Genomic DNA, 25,877 nt, shown 5'->3' with positions numbered 1-25,877 from the left:
TTGGAGGCCGTCCCGCGTCCCATCAGGCGGTGGCTATGGGACGGTGGGGACCAGCTTGGCCTGGGTGTCCCGTGAGCTCTGCCCGTCGCTCACCTCGTGGGCTTGAAGGGAGGCCCTGGGTGGGCAGTGGAGCTCTGCGGAAGGCCAGGGGTTGGGTAGAGGTGGCCAGCGGTCAGCAGCCCTGTGGCCGGGGAAGGCCGGTCCCCATCCAGACAATCTCTTCCTGTGAGGGCTGCTCCCCTCGGGCTTCGGGACGGACCAGGTGGGAAGGTGGTGACAGGCACTCTTGTCCCCCCTTCTAGCCCTGGGTCTGCAAAGCTCCTCCCCCTTGCTGCCCCCCACCGGGCCAGCTGCTGCCTCCCGTGCTGCCGTGGGGCCTCCTGGCTGCCGTGGGCTCCCGCTGGATCCCTTCCAACCCGAGCTCTGAGCTTTGAAGCCGCCTGGTGGTTCCTGGAGAGACGTGGCTTCTGCTGGGGGAGCTCGGGGGAAAGCTGTCCCCAGGCCTGAGCTGGGGCCAGACCCCTGGCTGAGGCAGGCCCAGGCGGCCAGCAGGGTGGGGTGAATTTAAGGCCCGGCTGTGAGTTTGGGGAGAACAGTAGGTGCCCAATATGTGCTGGCTCCCCCAGCAAAGAGCAGAGGTGATTGTGGGTGGCAGCTTCGATGTCAACCTCCCTTGGGCTCTGAGGGGCACCCACTTTTCCGAAGAGCTCACCTGGTCCTTGCTGGGCCGATGGGGACGCTGAGGCTGAGAGAGGCTTAGCCTGCAGGGCTCCATTCCCTCTGTTCCCTCCGATTTGGGGCTGAAGAGTCCCACCTGGCGACTCCCTCCTGTGCTCCGCAAAGCGGGGGGCTCTCCCCCTACCCGGAGGGGGCGTCTCCGGAGAGGCCGCCACACCCCCAGCCTCCTCTTTGTTTCACCCGGTGAGGGCCATCAGCAGCTCTCTCCACGGCTGGGTGAATCCTGAAATTCTCTTTCCATTAAAAATAAATGCCCCATTTTATCTGCCTGAAATGGCTCTGCTCTCTGATTGTCTTTGCCTTGCCGCTGTATATGGAGAACTATAAAATCATAATACAACTATTAATCCCCTGTATCTGCTTGTACCTAATTTTTATTAAAAATATCCTGTGCTCCAGCTGCCTTGTAAATGACAACGAGGTTGAAAGTCTCCAGCTGGATTAGCCGGGAAGGAGAGCATATTGGAGAGCAGACGGTCGGGGCCGTCGGGCGGGGCTCGAACACCGCCAGGTGAGGCCTGGGGCTGGGGCGGGCAGGAATCAGGTTCTTCTGCCCGGGGCCGGCCCCGGCAGTGTGCCCGGGACGGCCTGGCAGGCCTGGTGCAGGGGGCTCGGGGTTCCCGCGGGTCTCGGGCCGGCCCACCGGCCCACGGATGCCCGTGCTGGGGCTGGTGGCACGCCTGTGGCGTCTATCTCTGCAGACGTTTCCCCTTTGAGGAGAGAGCAGGGCAGTGGGGACCCAGCGCACGCGGGCTTGCGGGTCAAGGCTCAGGGCAGCACACGCGGGCGCCCCCACGTGGTTTGGGCGTCTGTGGTGGGGGGGGCTTTTAGGGGCGCTGTGGGCGGGGCCAGGGGGGAGCAGACTTCCCGGTGTGGGCGGGCCTGATGCTCGGTCCGGTCCCCACGGGCGGCGCAGAGCGGGTGTCTCCAAGCCATCTCTGAGCCGCAGCGGGACACCGGGTCCGCGCTGGCGGGCCTGGCAGAGCGCCCTTGGCGCTGTTTCCCGGGGTGGGGGGGGGGGTGGGGGGAGGGGGGGGTCCCGCCTGGCCTGTGGTGTGAGGGACAGGAGACGCCCCGGTGGCTGGGCTGCCGGAGCCGTGCAGGGATGCTGCGGGGGCCTCCTCTGGCCCTGGCCTGGAGTCCGTGGCGTGGCCTGCAGGGGCGACGTGGCGGGGGCCGTGGGGGCCGCCGGGGCTGAGTTGGGGGGTCTGCGTGAGCGTCCGGCGCAGCGCCCTGGCCCCCCGAGTCACGGCTGCCAGCCCCCCACTGAGGGCCTTTCGGAAGGTGGCCTCACGTTCCCCGTGGCTGTTGGCCGGGGACATGGGTTCCTTGTCATGTGGGCTTCTCCCCAGGACTGCCTGTGATGTGACGGCTGTGACAGCTGGCTCTTCCCGGGGGGGAGGGGGGTGTGGGGTGGCGAGAGATGAGAGAGAGATAGAGAGAGACAGAGAGAGTCAGAGGGACAGAGACTGAGAGAGAGACAGAGACAGACAGACAGAGGCAGAGAGAAGCAGAGAGAAAGACAGAGACAGAGACAGAGACAGACAGACAGAGGCAGAGAGAGGCAGAGAGAAAGACTGAGACAGAGACAGAGACAGAGACAGACAGAGGCAGAGAGAGGCAGAGAGAAAGACTGAGAGAGAGTCAGAGGGACAGAGACAGAGACGGAGACAGACAGACAGAGGTAGAGAGAGGCAGAGAGAAAGACCGAGAGAGAGACAGAGACAGAGACAGAGACAGACAGAGAGAGGCAGAGAGAGGCAGAGAGAAAGACCGAGAGAGAGACAGAGACAGAGACAGAGACAGAGACAGACAGAGGCAGAGAGAGGCAGAGAGAAAGACCGAGAGAGAGACAGAGACAGAGACAGACAGAGGCAGAGAGAGGCAGAGAGAAAGACCGAGAGAGAGTCAGAGGGACAGAGACTGAGAGAGAGACAGAGACAGACAGAGAGAGGCAGAGAGACAGAGACAGAGAAAGAGACGCAGGCAGAGACACATGCAGAGAGACAGGGAGATAGAGACACAGCTGGGGGGGGTGTCTCTGGCTCCCCCAAGCCCGCGAATGTGCTCCCCTCGCCCACCCGGAAGCCTCCTTTCCCTCCCTGAATGGGGCCAGTCTCCGTGGGTCCTGGTGGGTCTGGGCAGGTGAACAGAACACGGGGGAAGTGACGCTGTGGGACATCTCGGCCCCAAGGTCACCTTCCGCCTCGGAATCCGGCTTCCACGCCGTGAGGACACCTGGGCCGCACGGGAAGCCACTCAGCGTCCCGGCCACGTGAGTTAGGAAGACTCGTGACATCTCCAGCCTCGGGTGCCACCAGCGCAGCCACATGGGTGTCCCTCTGTGCTGTGTCAGGGCCACCTCACCCGCGGCCAGGGGCCTCCCTGCCTACCCGGTGCCATCAGACCCCCCGAGTCCAGAGTCGTCGAGAGATTAGCCCCGCTGTCCCCTGCCCGCCCCTGGCCCGCTGTTTGGGTCCCATCCCGCTGGGGCCCATTGCTGCCGTTGGGGGAGGGCAGGGGAGCAGAGGCATTGGGCCTTCTGTCTAAACAGCCGCTTCCCAGAGACCCCCCACCAGGCAGGGTCCCTGCAAAGACCCTGGGCCCCACACCCCATGCTGGTCCCCGGCGGACGGTGAGCGGAGAGATGTCTGCTCTCTGAGACACACGGGGACGTAAAAACTGTTTCCCCGTGGACACGGAGTCTTTGAATGACATTTCACTTTTATGAACAGTTTTATTACAAGTAGATTTTCTGCCACCAGTTCCATCAGCCGACCCCTCGAAGGCTCCGTGTGGCTGCGGCCTGGCCCTGGCTGTCAGTGGGGGGCCCGCTAACTGGAAAAGACGTAAAGGGTCTGCAAATTGGGCGGGGGGGGGGGTGCTGGGGCCTCCTCTGGAGCCCCGGGACCCCCGGGAAAGGACAGGGCTCAAGGCGCCTGTGAGGCCATCCCTCTCCCCCCGCCCTTCTCGGTCGGTCTCTCATCGGTGGCTGGATCTGGGGACCCCGTTAACATGCAGTGTGACCCCGACGCAGGGACGTGTGGAGATTTCTGGGGTCGACGAAGACGCAGGCAGGGGCGTCCCAGATATCGGGAAGAGCCTGGACGCCCTGGCCCCTGCGGGCTCCTGTCCAGGAGCCGCGGTGGTGCCCGGCGAGGGTGGGGGGGGGCGGGGGAAGACGCCTCCGGGGACAGCGGGACACAGGCCTGTGGTGAGGGCCAGCGGCGGGCCACGGGGCGTGCCCTGCCACCAAATACTTGCACTGGGACAAATTAGTGACGGGAATCAGAGGGTGCAATTCTCTGTTCCTTCTGAAACTCAGGGCAGAGCTGCCGTGAAAGCCTCGGCCTCTGCTCAACAGAGAACTTTCTTCTGGCTTCACTTCTCAGGAGGAAGAGCCCCTACCTTTCCCCGCGACCTTCTCTGACACGGGGCCTCTGCTTGTGTTAGTCGGGAGAGGCTGACAAGCGGAACCCGAGCCCCAGGGACTCGGAAAGCTGAGCCCTCACCCTCGCACAGCCCGAGAGGGTCCCGGGCCGGCTGCCCTCCCAGCAGGGCTCAGGGGGGACTTCTGCGCAGCACACGTTCTCACGTTTGTCGAAACAGGACAAGAGAGTGCCTCCCAGAAGTGACACATCACTTTTGCCCGACGTCACCGGCCCAGCCACGTCAGACAGCCAGCCCCGCCCCCGACCTCCGTGTGCCCAGGAAGACGTGGGGTCCAGGTACCTGGAGCGGTGCAGTTACAAATGAGTCCACTTAAAACTTCTCCAGTGGCCTTATTATTTTCTTAAGTGTTTATTTTTGAGAGAGAGAGAGACAGAATCTGAAGCAGGCTCCAGACTCTGAGCGATCAGTACAGATTCCAGTGTGGGGCTTGAACCCACCCACGGACCGTGAGATCATGACCTGAGCTGAAGTCGGACACTTAACTGACAGAGCCACCCAGATACCCCGTTTTTTGTTTGTTTGTTTGTTTCTTTTTGGGTTTTTTTTTTTTTTTTTAGTAACAATTATTCTTAGACACACCGCTTAGGGATTAAATAAAACCCAACTTACAACGGTTTCATGAAATGGGCTTTATGTCTCTTGTGGCACGAGAAGCATGGAGCAGAGCAGGCGGCCTCCAAACCCAGCTCACAGATACCTTCCGTCTTTCTGTTCAGGGGTCCCCGATGCAGCTTTTGTCCTGCTTACAGCCTCATGGTCACAAGAGGGCTGCTGCACCTCCAGCATCGCACCTGTGCTCCCAGCAGGGGGAAGAGCAGGGCAGAGCACAGAGGGGAGTGAAAAAGGGAAGGAAGCCTGACAACCAAGTCTCCCCGCCTCCCTGCACTTTCTGAGGAGCCCAGCCGGGCACTTTGCTCCCGTGGAATTGGCCACACGGCTCCGCGGGGCCCTCTCCGGCTACCCCGGGGGACCGTGGCGTGGAGAAAGGCGTGTGGCTGCCTTGAACCCCCTGTGGGGGTAATGGTGTCCGTGCCGGGGGTCACAAGGACATCCTGCATCGTCACCGCTACTTTGAAGGCGAGCACACTCTTCCTCTTTCTTTGAATTCCCTCCTTTCAACACGAGAGAGCCCTCACCCCCCGTGACATCGAGGCGCTGCTCCCGCCCGCCAGCCCCTCTGTAATTAACACCGACCCAGAGATCTGGGGAGGCTGCTGATTAGTTTTTTTATTAAAATAATGACGCCTTCCAGGCAATCAGGGAGAATTGCGTGAAACTCAGCACTTTCCTGCTTATTTATGGCAACATCGAGCAGTGGACAGTCTCATTACCGTCTGTAAATACCCAGGGTCGCGTCCTTGATGGTGAAATATCGCCTTCCTGGACGGCGGGGCGTGGCTACGAGACTCTCTGGGGCTATAAACCCCCTGGAAGTAATTACCATGAGCTTTAAATGGGCTTTCGAGGATCTCGTGTGGTGTTGCTGGAGGCTTTTAGGGGCCCGCAGACCCTGGGGGCCGTGCGGGCCATGGCGGGAGCAGACCCGAGACAGGGCGCTGGGTCCGCGGACGGGTAACAGGCCCCGTGGGGCTCTGGGGAGCAGGCAACAGGTGGGGACCCTCGCTGACTCTGGCACAGCCTGAGACCACATAGGGCCATCTGTGAACTGGGCCCCTTCCGGCTGGACCCCCTCCCCCGCTGGCCGTGGAGGAGGCCCCAGGGGCGGCAGCGGGTTCCTGAAGGGCACACGGTACACCTGCTTGGTGATGGAGCAGAGTGGGCGCAGCCGGGCCGATGGCACGGTGGCCGGGACAGCGCCCTCCACCCCGGGCAGCTGGGCCACCTCGGCAAACGGTGTCCCACCGTCAGGCACCCACGGCCCACAGGGGCCCCGGCAGTGGCCTGCACCGAATTCCCATCGGCCCCACCTGTCCGGCTCCGGGGACGCCCCTGGTCACCGGAGACCATCCGTGGGGTCCGCTTTTGCGCCGCGTGGAGCTGGGGGCACTCCTCCGTGCGTCCTTTCCTCCGCGCCCACAAAGGCCCCTGAGCCTGCCACGTCTCTCTTAGCAGCTGGGGGACAAGGAGGGATGTCCTGACAAGTCCCAGGCCGCCAGACCCCCGGACACACAGCCCCGTGGGGAGGTCAGCCTCCTAATGGGGCCCATCTCCCACCCTCTGGCAGGCACCACGGGCCGCACGGGGAAGTCCGCACGTGGCCCGGGTCACCGTGGAACAATCCGGACTTCTGTGGGCCAGCCTGTGGCACGTGCCTGAGACAAGCGCAGGGAGGAAGCCCTGCCCCCATCTGCCTGCACGCGGGGCGGCAGGTGCCGGGCTGTCTCCCGCCCGAGGACCGGGGGCTTCGACGCCCACGTCCACCTGCGGGTGACCAGCTGCGCCCCCGGTGAGTGCGCTCCCGGGGCAAAGACCGGAGGGTCGTGCCTCTGTCCCCAAATCTCTCCAGGAAGGGGGGGGAACTTCGGGCTTCGGCCATGCGGCCTGGGGGCCGTGTGTGCGAGCCCCTCCCGCTGGCACAGCGTCCGGGTGGCAGCCACAGAGCCCCGACCTGACTCCCGGAAGCCTTGTGGTCAACGGTCTCCCCGTGTCCTGGCACTTCCCCCGGCACCGGTGAGTGCGGACGTCCCTCCTTCACTTCCTCTGTGGCCGGTCGGTGGCCGTGGCTCATCGTCTAGCGCCTGTGCTCCGCTTAACGTGCGTTAACCGAGCGGTAACGCGGATTCCTGCCAGAGAGTTGGGGGTGCAGCAGCTGGGGTGAGGACAGGTGACCCCCACGACATGACAGCCCCCTCCCCCACCCCTGCAAGGAGGAGGTATCCCCGTGGCTGGCTGGTGGGTCCCACCGGAAGACCTTGCTGATTATGTCACGTGTTGCCCCTTCCGTGGCTCCCTCCCGGGGCCCCGAGGTCCAAGCCTCTGCGCTTCGGAAACCACCTTGCACGGGGGTCCCGCCCAGTCTGCCACCCCAGCCAGGCTGCTTCCCGCCTCCCCCGCCTTCCTCCCACACTAAGCCTTCGGCTGCTCGCCGGGAGCTGGGAGACGGTGTCCTGTGCAGGCAGGACAGCGGGGGACAGCGGTGCTTCCAACAACTACTAAGGGCCCCAGACGCGCCCGGGACTGTCCCCGGCCAGCGGGGGTGGATGGTCAGGCTCCCTCCGCCTACGACGCCTGTTTTCCGGAGGAGGGACGCTGTTCTGTGTGGGTGCCGTGGACAGAACAGGGTACAGCACAGCCTCCTGCTCGTCCGTCCGTCTCCTTTTTTCCTGGAGCCGAGGGCAGGCCGCTCCTACGGCCCCGGGCGGTGGGGGTTCTCCCGAGGGATGCCAGTGGCTGGCGACAGACCCGAGCGAGCGGCCGCCCTGCAGCGTGGCCTGATTGGACGTGCTTGTTCCCAGCAGGAAGTGCAGGCGAGGCCGGGCCTCAGGGGTCACCAAGTACCCAGGACGCCAACGGGCTCTGGCCTCCGCCCGCCCAGGGCATCCTGGTCCCTGGGGCCTCCCCCACACGGCCCTCTGCCTCCATCACGTTCCCAGGAGTTAGGGGGGAGGGTCTCAGGACCTGCGCCGTGCTCACCTTCCAGAGTCCTCGCCAGCACCGAGGGCGGCCCCGCTGGGGGGGCCCCCAGCGCCCGGCTCAGACTCCCTCCCCCTCACGGAAGGGGCCCTTCCCACTGCCAGGAAGCTGTAGACAATGCGATGGAGCTCAGGGGGATTCCAGAAGCCTGCTCACCGTGCCCTGGCAACTTTGTCACTCTGTCTCCCAGGGGGCCGGGAACTCCTTGCCACGGAGGGCTGAGGGGCAGGGAGCCCCAAGGTCGAGGAGGGCAGCCAGCAGCCCTCGGTGGGAGGGGACCTGGGGAGGTCTAGGCAGGAAGCCAGCCGTGGGGGACATGGGGTTTTACCTGGGAACCTGGGCCAGGATCGAATGGATACCTGTTTTCCAGGCCCAAGCGGTCAGGGTGGCCATGTCGGTGAGTTTTGCCCAGTAGGACGGGACAGTAGGCTGGGTGTCCCAGAAGCTGACCCTGGGATGGGGTGAGGGGACAAGCCAGCCCTGGGGACAATCCCAGCAGTGCCCAGGGTGCGGTGGGGGCAAGGCAGGGAAGGCTTGTCCCGGGTCAGCTGACTGCTGGGGGCCTGGTTCCCGGGCCGAGGGCTGTCCTGCTCGAGGCCAGGTGTTTGCCCGGACTTCACAGCTGCAGGGCTGCTCTGAGAGGTCACACCGCGTCCCCGGGTGCCCCTTGCAGAGTCTGGGCCAATCCTGGTGACCAGGAAATGTCTCTGGGCTGAGCCGTGGCCTGCACAGTGGGAAGTGGGGGTCTGTGGTGGCACTCCCGCGTGCCCCAGTGGGACCCCTGGGACCAGAGGACAAAGGTGTCACCCCGGGGCCTGGGCCCACACTGGAGGTTCTGCCCCGCCCGACTCTCGCCCGCGCTGATGGACGAGAGATGTCAGGTTCCCGACTCTGCTTCGGGTCTTTGTTTCAGATGACTCCATTATGTTTGAACTCACGTTTGTGCGCTATCCGGAACTTTCTGGCGTGAACGTTCGCAGAGCCTGTGTCTCCAGCCTTGCCCTCCCGATCCTGTCGCAGAATGTCAGGGCCACCGGAGGGGAAATTACAGCCTGCTCAGGCTGCCACTGAGGCCTTGTCCCCAACTGTTCTCTATATACCCGGTGTTGGTGACAGCCCCCAGGGAGGGCTCCTGTTCCAGCTGGGAATCACGGGCCCCCGGGTCTTGCTGTGGCATTGAGGTGTGCGCCAGCCCCGCCTGCAGCAGTTTCGCGATGAGTCAGAATAAATTAGCATGCTAACGAAGGAGAACATGCACAGGAACCATCTGGAACAAGGCACGTTGTCATCAGAAGAGCCAAGTTGGTTCCAAAGCCATACTTACTGTTTCAGACTCATCCGTCTCCCCCTCCCACAACCTGAGGGATGGGGGTTAGTGCCATCCCAGCCTTGGTGGTGTGCCTACAGTCCGAGGGAAGGCACAAACCCAGATCACCTCTGAGACCGCCCCGTCTCATTGTCGAGGGGAGAGTCACTCAGCAGGGGTGCGGCTTGTGGGGGGCCCGCCTTCCCCTTGGGCTGCCTGAGAGGAATGACATAGCCATCGAGGTGGGGGCGAGGGTGGGGACCTCAGTCCCCAGACCTAAGTGTTCGTGGACACACGCACACACACAACACGTATGCACACACTTTTACATACATGCATATGCACACTCTCGCACGTGCACACACACTCTGTCTCTCTCTCTCTCTCCTTTGAGTCAAGCCTGGTGTGGTGTGCTTAAACACAGAGCGACCCCGAGCCAGATGGAGCAGCTGCCGTGGTGCTGGGGGTGCTGCAAAAATACTCAGGAATCTGCATCTTTAAATATCCAGCCTCCTGCCCCCGGCGTCCGCAGGCAGGAGAATCCCGTTTTGGATCCTGGCTGCACACTGCCTTTGTGATCTCGGTCATGTGTCTCAGTTTCTCCCAGCTTCAGTGTCCCCGTTTGATCGGGGCTGACAGCAGTACACGTGCCTCCAGAGCTGGGACAGGGCTCAACACCGTGATGTAAGGAAGCCGGAGGCGGCCAGGACCTGGCAGAGGCCAAGTGTTGTCTTACGGACTTTTTCTGAAGCAGGTACGAGGGCCATTTTGTTACCTCCTGCACCGGAGTCATCCTTATTCAGGGAGGAGGCCCAAAGAGCTGCCAAAGGAGAAGACTGGAGAGAGAGACAGGGATGGGAGGGATGGGAGACGTTCGGCTCAGCTGGACGAGGCTTGGCGGGAAGGAAGCAGGAGCTCTGACCACAGGGAAAGGCCCTACACACGGGGGCTCGGTGGATCCTGGGGTTAGATGTGTGAGGCATTTGACCATCTGAGCTTCAAACTCCTTCCTCTTCCCCAGACCTTAGTGGACTTGGCTGCCACACAGGGGCTCTGGGAGGAGGGTTTGAAGAAACAAGGAAAAGGGTTGCATTTCTGCATCTGGGTTTGCCTCGACTCGGGGAGGAGAACAGTATCGGGAGCAGTGGAAGGACTGGGGTCAGCGGCCTTGGGCGTAACCCCCTGGGGATTTGCAGAAGGGTGAGAGGCACCCACCTGACTTTTAATGGATCACGGAGCTTGTGCAGGGCCCGAGGCTAACAAAATTGCAAACAGTGGTGGGGCTCGGCTGATGTCTGGCTTCATTATCGTCAGCATTCTTGTTATAGTCTCACCACACTGCAATGGCAGGTGTGGATATTTATTCTTGACTGCTTTAATACAGGCATTTATGTTGGCGAAAAATATTTGAGTTGCAGAGCATGCTAATTCCCTCTTAGGCAAATCTGTGGAAGACTCGGCCATTTGGGTCAAGTTCCTACAGGTATGCAGCTACCAGCCCTCGAAAGAACTAAACAAAACATGATTTATGTAACTTGGGCCTTGGGGTTAACATTTTCAGGACTTCACATTCACATTTTAGCTATTAATTTACTGTGGTATTTCTTACAGTTTTTGCTTTATAGGTTTTGATGGTGAGTTATTTGCCGCTTAAAGGTTAATCACTGTTATGCCTTCATTGGGTCTTGAATAGTTCCTCAAACCAAATTATTGTCTGTCCTTTTCAGCCTTCCCTGACCTTCATTTTACTGACCCTTTCTCTTGTGGTTTTCACAACACGTCTTTGCTATCCTTTCCTTTTGAACATTCAAGTATTTTATTTTAGGTGTACCTTGGGCAAAGAGTGCCTATTTGGATTGTTTTATTTAGAGTATTGTCAAAACAGACATGTTTGTTGAGACATCTGTTATTTATGCTCTGTTTTCCTTGTTCTTTCCCCATCTTTGGCTTTGTGAGCTGTTTACTATTTTATTTTCTCTAGTGTTTTGGAAGACCTCATTCTTATTTGTATTCTCTTGGTGATAAATTCTAAGCTTAAGATGTATTTTAAAAAGAGCTTTATTGAGATATGATTGACATACAATTAGCTGCACATATTTAAAGTGTACAATTTGATAAGCTTTGACATATATATGTTTATGAAACCACCATTACAATCACGAAGATGAACAAAAGTATCTTCATGTCCTTTGTTAAATCCTGTTCTTTCTACCTTTTTCCTCACTCCTCCCTCCCCAGGAAAACACTGATCTGCTTTCTGTCACTGCAGATTAGTTTGAATATTCAGAATTTCCTACAAATAGAATCATAAAGTATGTACTCTTTGTGTCTGGTTTCTTTCATTCATAATCGTTTTGAGATCCCTCCCTGTTGTAACATCTATCAACAGTTCATGCCTCCTTATTGCTGACTAGCATTCCATTCCAAGTTATCTCTTCCCCTGTTGGTGGACATTTTAGTTACTTCCAGGTTTGGACTGTGACAAATATGCTGATAGGGACATAAACGTACAGGCACTTGTATGGACATAAGGCTTCCTTTTCTCTCGGGTAAGTATTTGGGAGAGGACGGCTGGGTCATACGGTAGGTATGCTTACCTGTTTAAAAGGCTGGGAACTGTTCTCCAATGTGTTTGTACTAGTTCACATTCTCCCCAGTGGCATGTGGGAATTCCAGCTCATCTACATCCCCACCAGCACTAGCTAAGGATGAGGACTTTGAATAAGTCTGCAGTGGTGCCTCCTTGCGGCTGTAGTTTGCATTTTCATAATGAAAAGTGATGCTGAGAATCTTCTCATATGCTTTCATTCTCTGTCACTCTAATTATCATCTTCGGTTAAGTGTCCATTCAAATCTGTTGATCTTCCCCAGAGTCCCCTTTGGGTTGGGACAGATGAAAACAAATAGCAAGATGAAAGGTTAGAACCTAATCGTATCAATATTCGCACTAAATGAAAATGGTCTACACACCTGAATTAAAAGACAAAGATGTTCAGAAAAAAGCAAGGCACAAGTGTATGCTTCCTGTAAGAAACAAAAACTAAATATAAAGACACAAGTTAGAATAGATGGGGAAAAGACCTAGCATGCTAACACTAGTTGAAAGAAAACCACGTGGCTATATTAATACTAGATTTCTGAACAATGATTATTGTTAGGTATAAAGAAGGCCATTTCATAGTGATAAAGGTATGAATTAATGAGGAAGATATAACAATCCTAAATGTTCATGAACCTAATGACAAAGCTTAAAAATACACGAAACCAATATTGGTAGAACTGTAAGGAGAAATGGACAAATCCATAATTTTATTCCTCTTTTGATAATTGATAGAAAAAAAAAGAAAAAGACCCATCAAAGGCAGACTTGTAAACTATCAACCAACTTGACCTAGTTGATATTTCTAAGATACTCTGCACAACGAGTAGAAGGTACATTTTCATCAAGTGCACACAGAATATTCACTAAGACCGTCCGCAGTAAGTCAACGTCTCAGTAAATTAAAAGTATTCAAATGGTACAAAGTGTTTTATCCGACTATAGCGGATTTAAGTCAGAGATCAGCGGCAAAAGGAAATCTGGAAAATGCACAAATACTTAACTAAATATAACACGCTTATGAATAACCTATGGGTCAAAGAAGGAATTCAAAGAGAAATTGTGAAGTATTTTAATCTAGCTAAAATGAAAACACAACATATCAGAATCTGTTGCACACTGCTAAGGCAGTATGCAGAGGGCAATTGATAGCACCAAATATCAGGACTGAGAAAGGTGACATCACTTACAAATACTAAAATGATAAAAATGGTAAGGGATCTTTCTCTGCATTCATCCATTCAAGAATACATATTTCTTTATAGCATACATAAAATGGTAAAAAAAAAAACCCCAAAAACACGGAACAGAGTACTGACCATTTAGGCCACGACACAAATTGCAATGAATTTCAAAGAACTGGGATTATACAGATCACTTTCCGTCACCATAATGTAATCAAGTCAGAAGTTAGTAACGAGGTAAATTTAAAATCCCTCAAAGAAATTAATAACCATACTTCTAAATATATCATGAGTTAAATAAAATATTATAACACATTTATTTGAAAATCTTTTGATCTGAACAATAATGAAGATATTACATGGCAAACTTGTGGGAAGCCATGAAAATAGTATTTTGAAAGAAATTTATGGCCTTGAATGCTTATATTAGAAAAATATAAAGGCTGAAAATGAGTTAAGCCCTTAGATAAGACAAAGAATAAAAATAGTAGTAAAGAAGTAGAAAAGGAAAAAAAGGTCGAAGGGAGATAAAAATAAAGATATGACTATGAATGGACTAGGACACAAACAAACAGTAGAAAGTTTCAAATAAACCAAATGTTTACTAAAATATAAATAAAACAGGGCGCCTGGGTGGCTCAGTCGGTTAAGCATCTGACTTCGGCTCAGGTCATGGTCTCACGGTCTGTGAGTTCAAGCCCCACATCGGGCTCTGTGCTGACAGCTCGGAGCCTGGAGCCTGCTTCGGCTTCTGTGTCTCCCTCTCTCTGCCCCTCCCCTGCTCATGCTCTGTCTCCCTCTGTCTCAAAAATAAATAAAACATTAAAAAAATTTTTTTAATATAAATAAAACAGACAAATATCTGGCCAGATTCCTTGGGGAAAAAAAAGAGCTAAAATGCAAAAAAAAAAAAAAAAAAAAAAAAAAAAATTAAGAATAAAAAAGATAAAATAACATATACAGAAGATATGGTCATAGAATATTATAAATATTGCTTTTGCCAATATATTTGAAAACTTAGATGAAATGGCTGAATTTCTAGAAGAACGTAAGTTACCACAACCGACTCAGGAATAAAGAAAATCTGAACAATTTTACAACAATTAAAAAATCAAATCAGGGCTAAAACCTATCTCTTAAAAAAACAGTGTAGCCTGCTGGTTTTCCAGGAAAGTTCTATTGCAATGTACAAGGACAAATTATTCTGGTCTTTCACAAACTCAAAGACTAGAAAGTTGGTCACAAAACTTATTCATGAGGCAATAATAACCTTGATATCACAAGCAAACAAAGGTACGACAAAAAAGGAAAAGAACAAAAACACAAAAATTCCTAAGCAAATACAACCAGGCTTTATCCCGAGGATATAAGGTCATGTAACATTAGAATGTCTATAAATCGAATTCACTCACCCTAACTTAGTAAAGGAGAAAGTACATACAATCATTTCAGTAGGCACAGAAAATAAAATGATGAATGTTTACATCTCTTTAGGGGGAAAATACTCTATTAGAAAACTAGAAATAAGAGGGAGCTAACTTAATTTGATAAAGGGTATTGTTCACTTACAGCAAACGTAATTCTTAGCCGTGAAGCACCAGAGGCATTGCCTTCAAAAGAATCAACAAAATATATTTACTATCGCTGCTTCTATCAGCCTGGTACTGGAGGCCCTAGTCTATAAGGCAAGAAAGAATTTCTTTGGAAAGTAAGACATTATCATGATGTGTATATAGCACAATTCAAAAGGCTCTACAGATACATTAATAATGAAGGTTGAATGAAGTGTCCCATCCAAGATCAACGAGCAAACGTTAATTGTATTTCTGTACACTGGCAATGAAAAGATTAAAAGTATACAATTAAAAAACTCCACCAAATAGACGTAGGAATAAGTTGAATAAAAAAGAGCAAGTTTTAGAAAAGTTTATCTTCTGGAAGATGTTTAAAAAAGATGTTAAGTGGGGAAGTGTACCGTGTTTGTGAATTGAATTGCATGAGACATACGAATGTCTGTTCCTCGTAGAGTTCTAATTCTTTTTTTTTTAAATTAGAAAGAGAGAGTGAGAGAGCGAGAATGTGTGTGAGCAGGGGAGGGGCAAAGGGAGAGGGAGAGAATCTCAAGCAGGCTCCGCGCCCAGCGCTGAGCCCAATGGGGGGGCTCGATCTTATGATCCTGGGATCATGATGTGAGCTGAAGTCGAGAGTTGGACGCTTAACTTCCTGAGCCACCAGGTGCCCTCTCAACAGACCTCTCATTCCAAAAACCTTATGAAAACAGAGAAGGTTAGGAGTGGGCGTGACATTCGTGGAGAAGAATTTTCAGAGATTTTATTAGACATTAGACGTTGACTTATACAATTATAAACTTTCTCCCCAAAGACTCCATAAAGTAAAAAGACAGGTCAGAATTTGGGAAAAGACGGAAGCAGCCCACAAACAACACAGGATTAATAACATGTGTTATTAACACATAAAAAAACTCAATAAGAAAACAAACCAAGAGGAAAATGGACAACAGACTAGTTAAGGGAGGAGGCAGCAGGAGTAGTCAGTCAACATCAAAAGAATAAATCTAGAAGATACAACTGCAGACTAACGTGTACATAAAATGCAGTGAGGGGAGTGACAGTCTCAGTCCACGGGCAGCTACTAGTAACTTCCATAACCTTTTATGATCTCTGAAATTGCTCGGAAAATCACCCGTGAACCAGGGGTGAAGATAACGATGAAGGCGATGATCCGAAGGGGGGGCCTACGACCGGGGCCCAGATGCCCAGCCACTTGGCAGAGGAGGCGTAGCCCTGGGCCCCGGCCAAATCGCCCACCACCTTCCCGTCCCTAGACTTCGTGGAGGGGACGGATGCCGTCAAGCCCGGGCAGCGCCCGTTCGGGAAGGTTGTGTCGAACGGGGACCAGACCGCGTGGTTGGGCGCAGAGGTCTCGCCGCGGGTGTCTGATCGTGGAGGTCCCCACGGGAGCCGAGCTCGGGGCGCCCCAAGTACAGGCACCTCGAGCCCCCTCCTGGAGCTTCTCACGGGTTGGGGGGGACACTAGCGTGGGAGCCGGGGACAAAGGGCTGGGAATGGTGCAAGACGCTCGAGCAGCTGCGGTCCGGATGCCGGAGGCTGCTCTGGGTCCACTCTTCCCCAGAAGTTTAGGTTTCTGCAAAGCTTTATTTCCTGGCTTTTTCAAACGTGGTGAGCTGGCTGGGTACCAGGAAGGTGGACAGATGAGGAGTGTCAGGTTACGCCAGGGCAGGGGGGCGGCCGGCAGGTAGGGGGAGCTTCCTGTCCCCCCCGCCGCCCCCCGCTCACGTCAGGCCTGGTCAGCTACCCCACTTGCCTCTTTGGAGGTGTGGGTGCGCCCTGGAGACTCTGCCCGCTCTTTACCTGTCTCATGCGGGTCTCGGCTCATTAACAACCGTGTTGTGCCCAGACCCGCCCTGGTGGCTCCCGTTAGGCTCACAGGACGCCCTTCAGCTACAAGGACCAGGAAAGTTTGAACAACTTTCAAAACGCAAGGCCTGGGAATTACACAGCACCGGTGTGGCCACAAAATGAGGTTAGGGGTGGGGGTTGGAGGGAGAGGGAGAGAGAGCCTTTGAAGCGGAGGCCCCCACAATAAGTGATTAAGTCAGGCGCCGTGATTTGCCAAGGCTCCACATTAAGGAGTGCTTGCCAGCTACCAAAGAGGGTTGCCCACCTGGCAGGACCCTCATCCCAAGTCACCGCAGCTCGGGTGGGGTTACGCACGACGTGACCATCCTCCTAGAGCGCTGCCCAACCTGGGACTGTGAGACCCGCGTTGCCCATCTGGTCGGGTTGGTGCCACACTTGAGAAAACGGTTTGATATCCTGTGGAGTTAAAGATAAGCGTGCTTATGACTCACCCGTTTCAGTCCTAGTTAATAGAGCTTAGAGACATTTTGGCGTATGTGTGCCAGAAGCTATATCCAAGAACGTTAAGAGCAGTACTGTGCATGAGAGCAAAAATCTGGAAATAACTCCTATTCCCATAAGCAAAAGAGTGGATACATAAATTGTGATATAGCAATACAGTGGAATATTATATAGCAATAAGAAACGAAATATAGTCAGGTTCGGCATCGTCTTAGAAACGATGCCCGGTAAAAACAGGAAGGTTCTGGAAAATATTCATGCCATGATATTATTTTTATAGACCTCCAAACCAAAATAAAGCAATGTGCCTTTAAGGATACATGTGTGATAAAATTCTACAGCAAAGCGAGGGGAATGGTAAACACAAATTCGGATGACAGTTACTTATCCAGGGGCCTGGCGTTGGGGTCGACGGGGTGATGGGGTAAGGATGGGGTATGCAGGTAGATTTAACGGTCTTGGTCATTTTATTCCTTTTCCCCAGCTTTATTGGGCTGATAAAATTGTATATATTTAAAGTATACAATGTGATGATTTGATATATATATACACACACGCTGTGAAATGATTATCACAATGAACACGATCTATCAACTCACATAATTACCTTTGTGTGTGTGCGAACGTGCGTGCGTGTGGTGAGAACATTTAACTTCTACTCTTAGCAAGCATACTCAGGCATGAAATACATAGTCACCGTGCTGTCCACCGGATGCCCAGAACTTATTCATCTTCCAACTGGAAATTTGTACCCTTTGCCCAACACCTGCCTATTTCTGCCATTCTACATTGTTTCTCTGAACGTGGCTTTTTTTTTTTTTTTTTTTTTTTTTTTACCATTCCGTATATGAGTGAGATCACACAGTATTTCTCTTTCTTTTTCTGGCTCATTATGCTAAGTGGCCATCAACATGGTGGTGCGGTGCAGATACCTCTTGGGAATGCTGATGTCATTTCCTTTGGCTACACACTCAGAAGGGATTGTTGGGTCATAGAGTAGCTCCGTTTTGAATTTTTGGAGGAGCCTTCATACTGTTTCCCAGAGCGACTGTGCCAACTTAGAGTCTCCACATCCTCGCCAACGCTTGTTACCTCTTGTCTTTCTGGACCATCCGTCCTAGTGGTTGCGAAATGGTATCTCACCGTAGTTTTGATCTGCAAGCATTTCTTTGATGATTAGCCCCATTGAGCACCTTTTCGTGTGGGCCATTTCTGTGTCTTTGGAAACTTGTCTGTTTAGGTCCTTTGCCCGTTGAAAAATTGGATTCTGTTTTCTTCTATTGAGTTGTATGATTTTCTCGTATATTTTAGGTACTAACTCCCTGTCGGCTAAGTGGTCTGCAAATACCTCTCCAATTGGGTAGGTTGTGTAAGTTCCACACATCTGTGAACTGTCTACCTTCCCTCCTGTGATTGATTTCTAGTTTCGTACCGTCATGGTCGGCGACGATACATGATACGATTTCAATCTTCGTAAGTTTGCTAAGACTTGTTTAGTGACCTCACACATGATCCATCTTGGAGAATGTTATGTGGACCCCGGAGAAGAATGTGCATTCTGCTGCTGGTGGACGGAGTGCCCTGTATGTGCCTGTTGGGTCCGTTTGGTCTGAAGTGTAGTTCAAGCCCAGCGTCTGTGTTTTGTCTGGATGAGCTCTCTATTACTGAACGCGGGCTACTGATGTTTTCTACCACCATTACACGGCTGTTTATTTCTCCCTTCGGATCTGTTATTTGCTTGATGTGCCTAGGCACTCCGATGTCAGGCGCATATGCATTTACAGTCATTACAAACTTTTGGTGAACTGAACTCGTAATCGCCATATAGTGACTTTCTTTGTCTCTTGTTCCAGGTTGTGACTTCAAGTCTGTTTTGTCTAAGGATAACCTGCTGTCGTTCGGTTTTCACGTGTATGGAATATCTTCCCCCATCGCTTCACCTTGAGCCTATGTGTGTCCTTGAAGCTGAATTGAATCTCTTCAGGAAAGTATATAGTTGGGTTTTTGAAAACAAATGAATTCAGCCGCTCTGCATCTTTTGATTGGAGAATTTAATTCATTTACATCGAAAACAATTATTCAGGTAAGCACTTGTTATTACCATCTTGCCATTTTTTTTTTCCTGGGTGGGTTGTAGGTCCTTTCTTCCTTACTGTTTTCCTTCATGATTTGATAATTTTCTGCAGTGCCGACTGTTGATTCCTTTCTCTACTTTTGTGCATCTACCATTGATTTCTGCTTTGTGGTTACCGTGAGGCTGACATGAAGTGTCTTATAGTTATAACAGTCCGTTTTAAGCTGACAACGATTTAACTGCAATCACTAAAAAAAAAATCTGTATTTATACTCCTCACCACATTTTATATAGTAGACTCCATGCCCGGCGTGGAGCCCAACACGGGGATTGAACTTACAACCCTGAGATCAGGACCTGAGCTGAGATCAGGTGTCAGATACCTAACTGACTGAGCCACCCAGGTGCCCCCATATTTTATATTTTTGATGTCACAATTTACATTTTTAATGTTGTTATCCATTAACAAATTGTGCGAGCTATGTTTCTTTTAATACATTTTGCTTCACCGTTTTTACTAGAGTTAACTGATTTTTTAAAAATATTTATTTATTCCTGAGACGGGGGGGGGGGGGAGGGATAGCATGGGTGGGGTAGGGGCAGAGAGAGAGAGGAAGAGAGAGAGAGAATCCCAAGCAGGCTCCGCACTGACTGTGTGGAGCCCAACGCGGGGCTCAAACCCACAAATCATGACATCATGACCTGAGCCGAAATCAAGAGTCGGACACTTAACAGACCGAGCCAACCCTGGTGCCCCTGGAGCTACCTGATTTAAACACTACCATTACACTTTATTCTGAATTTGACTATGTATATACTTACCTTTACCGGTGAGCTTTACACTTTCGTAGTTTTTCACATTCCTTGTTTACTAGTTGGTGTCCTTTTGTTTTATCTTGAAGAACTCCCTCCGGCATTTCCTGTAAGGTAGGTCTGGTGGTGAGGAACTTCCTCAGCTTTTGTTTGCCTGGAAATTTTTTACCTTTCCACTTCTGAAGGACAGCTTGCCTGAAAAAGTACTCCTGGATGGCAGTTTTTTCTTTCAGCATTTCGAATATCTCACCCCACTCTGCACGGTTGCTGCTGAGAAATCTGCTGATCGCCTAATGGGGGTATGTAACGAGTTTCTTTCCTCTTGCTGCTCTGAAATTCTTTGCCTTTGATTTTTTGACAGTTATTTTCTTTCCTTTTAATTTATTTTTGAGAGAGAGAGCATGTATGGGGGAAGGAGGAGAGAGAGAGAGAGAGAGAGTGAGAGAGAATCCCAAGCAGGCTCTGTGCTGTCAGTGCAGAGCCTGATGCAGGGCTCAGACTCATGAACTGTGAGATCATGACTTGAGCTGAAGTTGGAGCTCAACCAACTGAGCTACCCAGGCGCCCCTTGATAGTTTTTTCCTTCACGTGTCTCGGCAGAGTCCGCCTCAGGTTGAATCTGTTTGGAGAACTATGGGCTTCATGCACTTGGGTGTCCCTATCTCTCCCCAGATTTGGAAATTTTCCAGTTGTTATTTCTTGAAATAAGCTTTGTACCCCTTCCCCCTCCCCCTGGGACTCCCATAATAAGTCTTTTGGTCATCTGATGATGTCCTATCCTTCTCATACGTTTTCTCCACTCTTCATTCTTTCTTCTTCTCTGGATGATTTCATATGACCTATGCTTGTGTTCACAGATTCTTTCTTCTGCTTAGATCTAGTCTTCTGTTGATGCTCTTGATTGCATTTTTCATTTCATTCATTCTTTTCCTCAGCTCCAGAATTTCTGTTTGGTTCTTTGTGAGGTTTTTTTTTGGGGGGTGGGGTGGGGCTCTAAATACTCTATTTTTTAAAGTTTCTATTTAGATTCCAGTTAATTAACATACAGTGTCATATTAGTTTCAGGTGTACCATCCAATGATTCAACACTTCCATTCATCATGACAAGTGCTCATCATGACAAGTGCACTCCTTAAACCCCATCACCTGTTTCCCCCTTCCCCCTGCCCATCTCCCCTCTTGTTAACCATCACATTTTTGTTTGTGTCATTTTTTTTATAATTTCTATTTCTCTGTTCTCATTTTGTTCATGTATTATTTTCTTGATTTCTTTGAGTTGTCAATTTGTGTTTTCTTGTAGCTCACTGAGATTCCTTAAAACAGGTGTTTTGAATTTTTCATTTGGTAACTCATAGATCTTCATTTTGGGGAGGTCAGTTGCTGAAAATATATTGTGCTCCTTTCATGATGTCATAATGTTTTCTTGATTTTTTTTCAGGTTCCTTGAAGCTGTGTGTTGCTGTGTTCACATTTGGAGAGGCAGTCACCTCCAACTGGCTTTGGGAAAGAGATGTCTTCACCAGTCAGCCTGGCTAGGGATTCTGAGGCTTAATCAGACCTTTCTTATGAATGCACCCACTCTACACTTCTTGTTTCCTCTTGAGAAGAAGTTTGGAGATTGTATGTTTTCTAGTGATCCTGCAGAGTCAGGTGCTGAGAGCCTTCTGTTTGTTTGCCTAGGGTGGTGCCCTGGAACGTTCAAGTTTGTGTGCCTTTTCCAAATCCCACAGAATTGGGCTGGTTTTCTGTACATGCTCTTTAGCTGTCTGCAAAGGCTCACACTTGCTGTCCATGGGAGGATGGGCAGGGAGCCAGCCGCAGAAGAGGAGGGTAGGTGAGGTGCATGAGCCACTGGGGGTGCCCGTGGGCCACTGAGGGGTTCTGCAAGCAAGATGTACCCACTGGCTTGTGGGCAGTCTTCCTGATGGAGTCCCTGAAGTGTGAGTATGATCTGATGAGTTCTGAGTCCTGGTTGCTGTGTTCCCAGCCTTCCTCAACTCCTCAGCTTTGCAGATCACTTCACCATTCTGGGTGGATGAAGAAAGTAGTGGGCTTTTTGGGTAGCATCTCATACAACCGGGAAACCTGGGCACTCATTCACATGCTCTTACTTTACCACATGGGAGAAATCATTGGCTGGGGGGAGGTCTCTCTTGGCATTGAGCCATACTGGCTACAGAGGGGTGATGTAGGTAAGGTCACTTTTTCAATGTGTCGATTGTATTTTTTTCTCTAGTAGTGTGCTGGAACTTCTCCACTTGACTCATGGACTCCCACAAAGGTACTCTCATCCATGATTAATTGTCAGAATGGATATTCCCTGTGGGGAATAGTGGTAAGAACTCAATTCTGCCACCTTACTGGTGGTACACAATAATGAGTTTATTTCTCAAGCCTTGTCACATGATACACGCATCAGCTTTGGTTCTTTGGTGTTGGCTCCGTTGTCAAATTCTGTGCATCAGCAGCTCCGGGAACACATCTTAACCATCCATCCAGGAGGGGAAAGAACTCCCACGTTCATTTCTTAAGTTGGCTTTTATTTCACGATGGCTTATTATTATAATATCACATAATAAACAGCAAATTTGAAGGAGTTTCATGAAGTGAGTAGTCATGTGCTATTGTTAGGACTTACTGGATTTGAAAATAAAGTTTTTTCTTCATTTTCAGCCTCTCAAGACAGCAAAAGACTCTCAAAGTAATGAGGGGCTACAAGGTAAAGATCAAATTGAGCACAGCAAGATGTTTCAGGGTAAAAATGAAGATAAGCATGTGACTATAAGATGCTTACTTAAGAATTTAGAAATATTTTAGGGCAATTTCTGTAGACCAGCGTTTCTTGACCTTGGTTCTATTGACTTTTGGGGATGGATAATTCCCTTTTGTAGGGAGCTCTTCTGTGCAGTATTGGATGTTTAGCATCATATGAGCTCTCTACTCACTATGTGACAGCTCCTCACCACTTGTGAAAAGCAAAAATGTCTCCAGACATTGCCACATGTTCTTCAGGCAATAGCAAAATCACCTCCAGTTGGGAGCCACTCTTGTAGACTCTTTCCTATAAATCAGGTTTTGTAGAGTCTTAAGGGTGATGTCCCATACACCCTGATTCTCAACCCAAGGTAGAGAAGAGCCTGTCTTAAGAGATTATAAGTTGATATATAAGAAAACCACACAATTTGTAAACAAATTATATCAGCCTAGGCTGCAAGGGAAAGAGTTCAAAACCAAAAGCCTTTGAGCCCTCAGCTTCCTAAGGTGGAAAGCAGGCTGAGGAAAGGACTCAGCTGAAAATGTGGGCCATTTGTTATGGAAAACAAGGAAATCATTCTAGGAATACAGCTTAGAATTCAAAGAGTAGAGCCAGAACCACAGAGAGTCACTTTCAGGGAACAGAACTTGTCTGAATCAAAGTACAATGCACCTGGCTGGATTTTAGGGTTGTGAGGCCCCTTTTTGGTTAGGACTGAAGCGACAGTTATCCCATGCCCTCGTTTCATGTTGGGTGTGAGGGGGCAGATCACTTATATCATACAGGTCTTCATAAAGAAGAACCATATTTGAGGTGTTGTACTTGAGGGATCTCATGCACACACAGACCCAACTGAGTAGGACCCTGGACCTTGAGCTGATGCTGTAATGGGATGAGACTTTGGGGTCTTGGTTGAGGGGGGGAGCATATCTTGTGTGGGGGAGGGATGAGACTTGTGGCCAGAGGGCAGACTGCACCAGGCCGTATTTCCCAAAGACAGCTGCCACGATATCTCCCTTCCCACAATTCCCTTTTGCGGTGTGGACTTGCCACTACGACTTTGGGGTGGAACGTATTTCTAAACAGCTTTGAAACTGGGTGGCCCTGAGGCTTCTTTGTCAGAAAGCATGTGTTAGAAGTGATGCCATGGCAGTTCTGGGCATAGCCCTCAACGGACCGGATGGCTTCCTCTTCCCACTCCTTGGAAACCACTGCCATGTAGGAAATGTGGGACCACTACACTGGGACCACCTTTCTGTGAGAAGCCCAAACCACGTCAAGGGGCTGTGTGCGGCCTGGTCTGAGGCCGCAGCTGTGCTTCCGGTTTGACTGTTGCCATTTTGGATGGCCAGCCCAGATGAACCTCACCCTCTACTGCAACTGATGGGAGACGCAGGCAAGAACTGCTCAAGGAAGCCCAGTTGAATGACAAGTCCGTGGAAGGACAAGAGTTAAGAATAAAATAGCACAATGATGAGACCATGGGTATCAGGTGCCTGGCACGTAGGAGGTGCTCAATGTGGCTGTGGTCACAACTACAAGGGACAGTTGCCTTGGTTTGCCCAGCACTAATCCCCCCTGTACTTGTAACAGAGCTCCAGCTCCAGGGATGGACCCAGGCTTGGCCAGTAAGGATATTCCGTTTCCTTGGCCATAACGATTGGATTGTGATTAGAGATGTGGCTCGAGGCCAGAGAGACGATTCTGGAACATTGACAGAAGCTATTGAGAAAGAGAGGGTTGCTGTGTGGTCGGAACATGGGTTCAGCTGCAGGGACAGAGGCCCAAAATCACCATGGCTGAAATACCCCAATAATAGCTTCATCTGACTTGGTTTGGTGGCTCTGCCATCTGGAGCATGCAAGAGTCCTGGGTCTTGCTATCATTCCTAGGGTGTTCTCATCCGCGGGTCCAAGATGGCTTTTCGTTGAATCCACCTTCCAAACAAGACGAGTGGTGGGATGCACACCTCTTCCTTGCAGGGTGTGGCCTGGGAGGCTTCCCACTTTGTTTCTGTGCACGTCTGACCGGCCAGAGCCTTTCCTTGTGCACCCAGTGCAACTATCAGCATTCCGGGGGAGGGGATTCAGAGAGCACATTCTAACAGTGGATGGGATATAGGAGCCCTCAAGTGATAGTGCTGTACCCCGAACTGGTAACAACCAAGGACCATGACCCCTCCTGTCTGAAGGGTGAGGGGAGGAGGCAAGACAGGGAAAGGCAGGTGGAGAGGGCTGCTGTGACAGGAAGTGTGAACTCTGGACAAGTAACACAGCCAGCTTGAGGCAGTGCCGACACGTGGGAGATGGAGGAATAAATAATGTGACCACAGTTTCCTGCCGGAGCCTCTCACTGACCAGACCTTTCTAGAATACAGAGGGCAAGGCGAATCTGTGGCTGTTGCTCATGTAGAGCAGACAGCAGGGTGGAGAGCTATAACAAATAGGTCTGGAGGAGCTCACAGAAGATTCCAGCAAGCCTAGGTAGACAGTCAATAGGTAATTAGGTTTATGGGTTTTGCTCAAAATTCTATTCCAATGGGAGAAGGGGAAATGGACATTGAAAGGTGAGAAGCATATACATTCCCTTCCCCTTGGGGCTGCCAAGCTGGGAAGACTTGAGTCTGACAATGGCAGAAACCATTTGCTACCATGAATAGAAACCCTGGGGGGAGGAGGTGGCCAATGCAGAGGAGAGTAGAAGGCAAAGGTGGAGGCCAATTGATGGCAGATCAGAGTACCTTGATCGAGCTGTGTCTGAAGTCACTACCGCTGGACTTTTCAGTCAGGCGAGCCTGTACATTCTGTTCATTTCTCTTAATCTCATAGTAGCGTTTCTGTTTGTTTGGCTGCATTCAGACACTCTAGAGCTTGTTCTGGGTTCTCTCCGACATTTATCTGGGATTGAAGCCAGACCACAGACTCCAGGCAGGAAAAGGCAAAACCAGGTGCCTCTGTAGTCGAGCCCTGTGCAAACAACCCAGCCATAGCTTCCCCTTCCTGCGGGCGATGTTTCTTTTACACCCAAGCAGACTGACAGCAATGACATCCGAGGACTCCTTTCTCATCCAGGGCCCTCAGGCAGAGGCTTTCTTTAATTTCCACTGAGAAGTTTAAGGGAATAAATGTTCCTAAGGCTGAGTGGGAGCCATCAGGCTTGTTTTGTTCTCTTTAGCATGTTACAACTTCTATCAATGACCTCACAGGGTTGGAATGGTCTACACCAGCTCTGCCAGGCTCTCTTGATGACAGTAGATGACTTCACAGGTGAAGAAGGCAGCATTGTCCTATGGCGAATGAAGCCCTTTGGCTTCCTAAGGTGTGACCACCCAAGGAGCCCCAACACATTCCTTCCTTCCATGCTTTCAATTATTTGGGCACATATATAGGTGAAATGTCCCAAGATGTAGTCAGTGCCTGTGCTTGGACCTTTATCCAAGGTATCTGAACATAGGTGGCA

General features: G+C 51.1%; 1 protein-coding gene and 1 long non-coding RNA gene across 2 annotated transcripts in view; one reads left to right on the top strand and one right to left on the bottom strand.

Annotated features, from left to right (window-relative positions):
• Positions 1-22,265, top strand: part of TMEM179 (transmembrane protein 179) — a 61,790-nt gene extending 39,525 nt beyond the window's left edge. Inside the window, exons 4-5 of the transcript XR_008417383.1 lie at positions 18,630-18,859; positions 21,102-22,265. The gene's annotated coding sequence lies outside the window, so the exon portion shown is untranslated. The remainder of the gene's footprint in view (positions 1-18,629; positions 18,860-21,101) is intronic.
• Positions 4,669-7,479, bottom strand: LOC128773074 (uncharacterized). The gene is made up of 3 exons (XR_008417384.1): positions 7,376-7,479; positions 5,523-6,935; positions 4,669-4,982 (listed from the first exon to the last, which is right to left on the bottom strand). It is a non-coding gene; the product is annotated as an uncharacterized LOC128773074 (long non-coding RNA).
• Positions 22,266-25,877: the final 3,612 nt, after the last annotated feature.

The sequence above is a fragment of the Panthera pardus genome, unplaced genomic scaffold (genome assembly GCF_024362965.1).
Source record: "Panthera pardus isolate Hobbes unplaced genomic scaffold, ASM2436296v1 HiC_scaffold_24, whole genome shotgun sequence".
NCBI classification, from domain to species: domain Eukaryota; kingdom Metazoa; phylum Chordata; class Mammalia; order Carnivora; family Felidae; genus Panthera; species Panthera pardus.
Note: the sequence above shows the minus strand (reverse complement) of the source record. Positions and strands in the feature narration are given on the sequence as shown.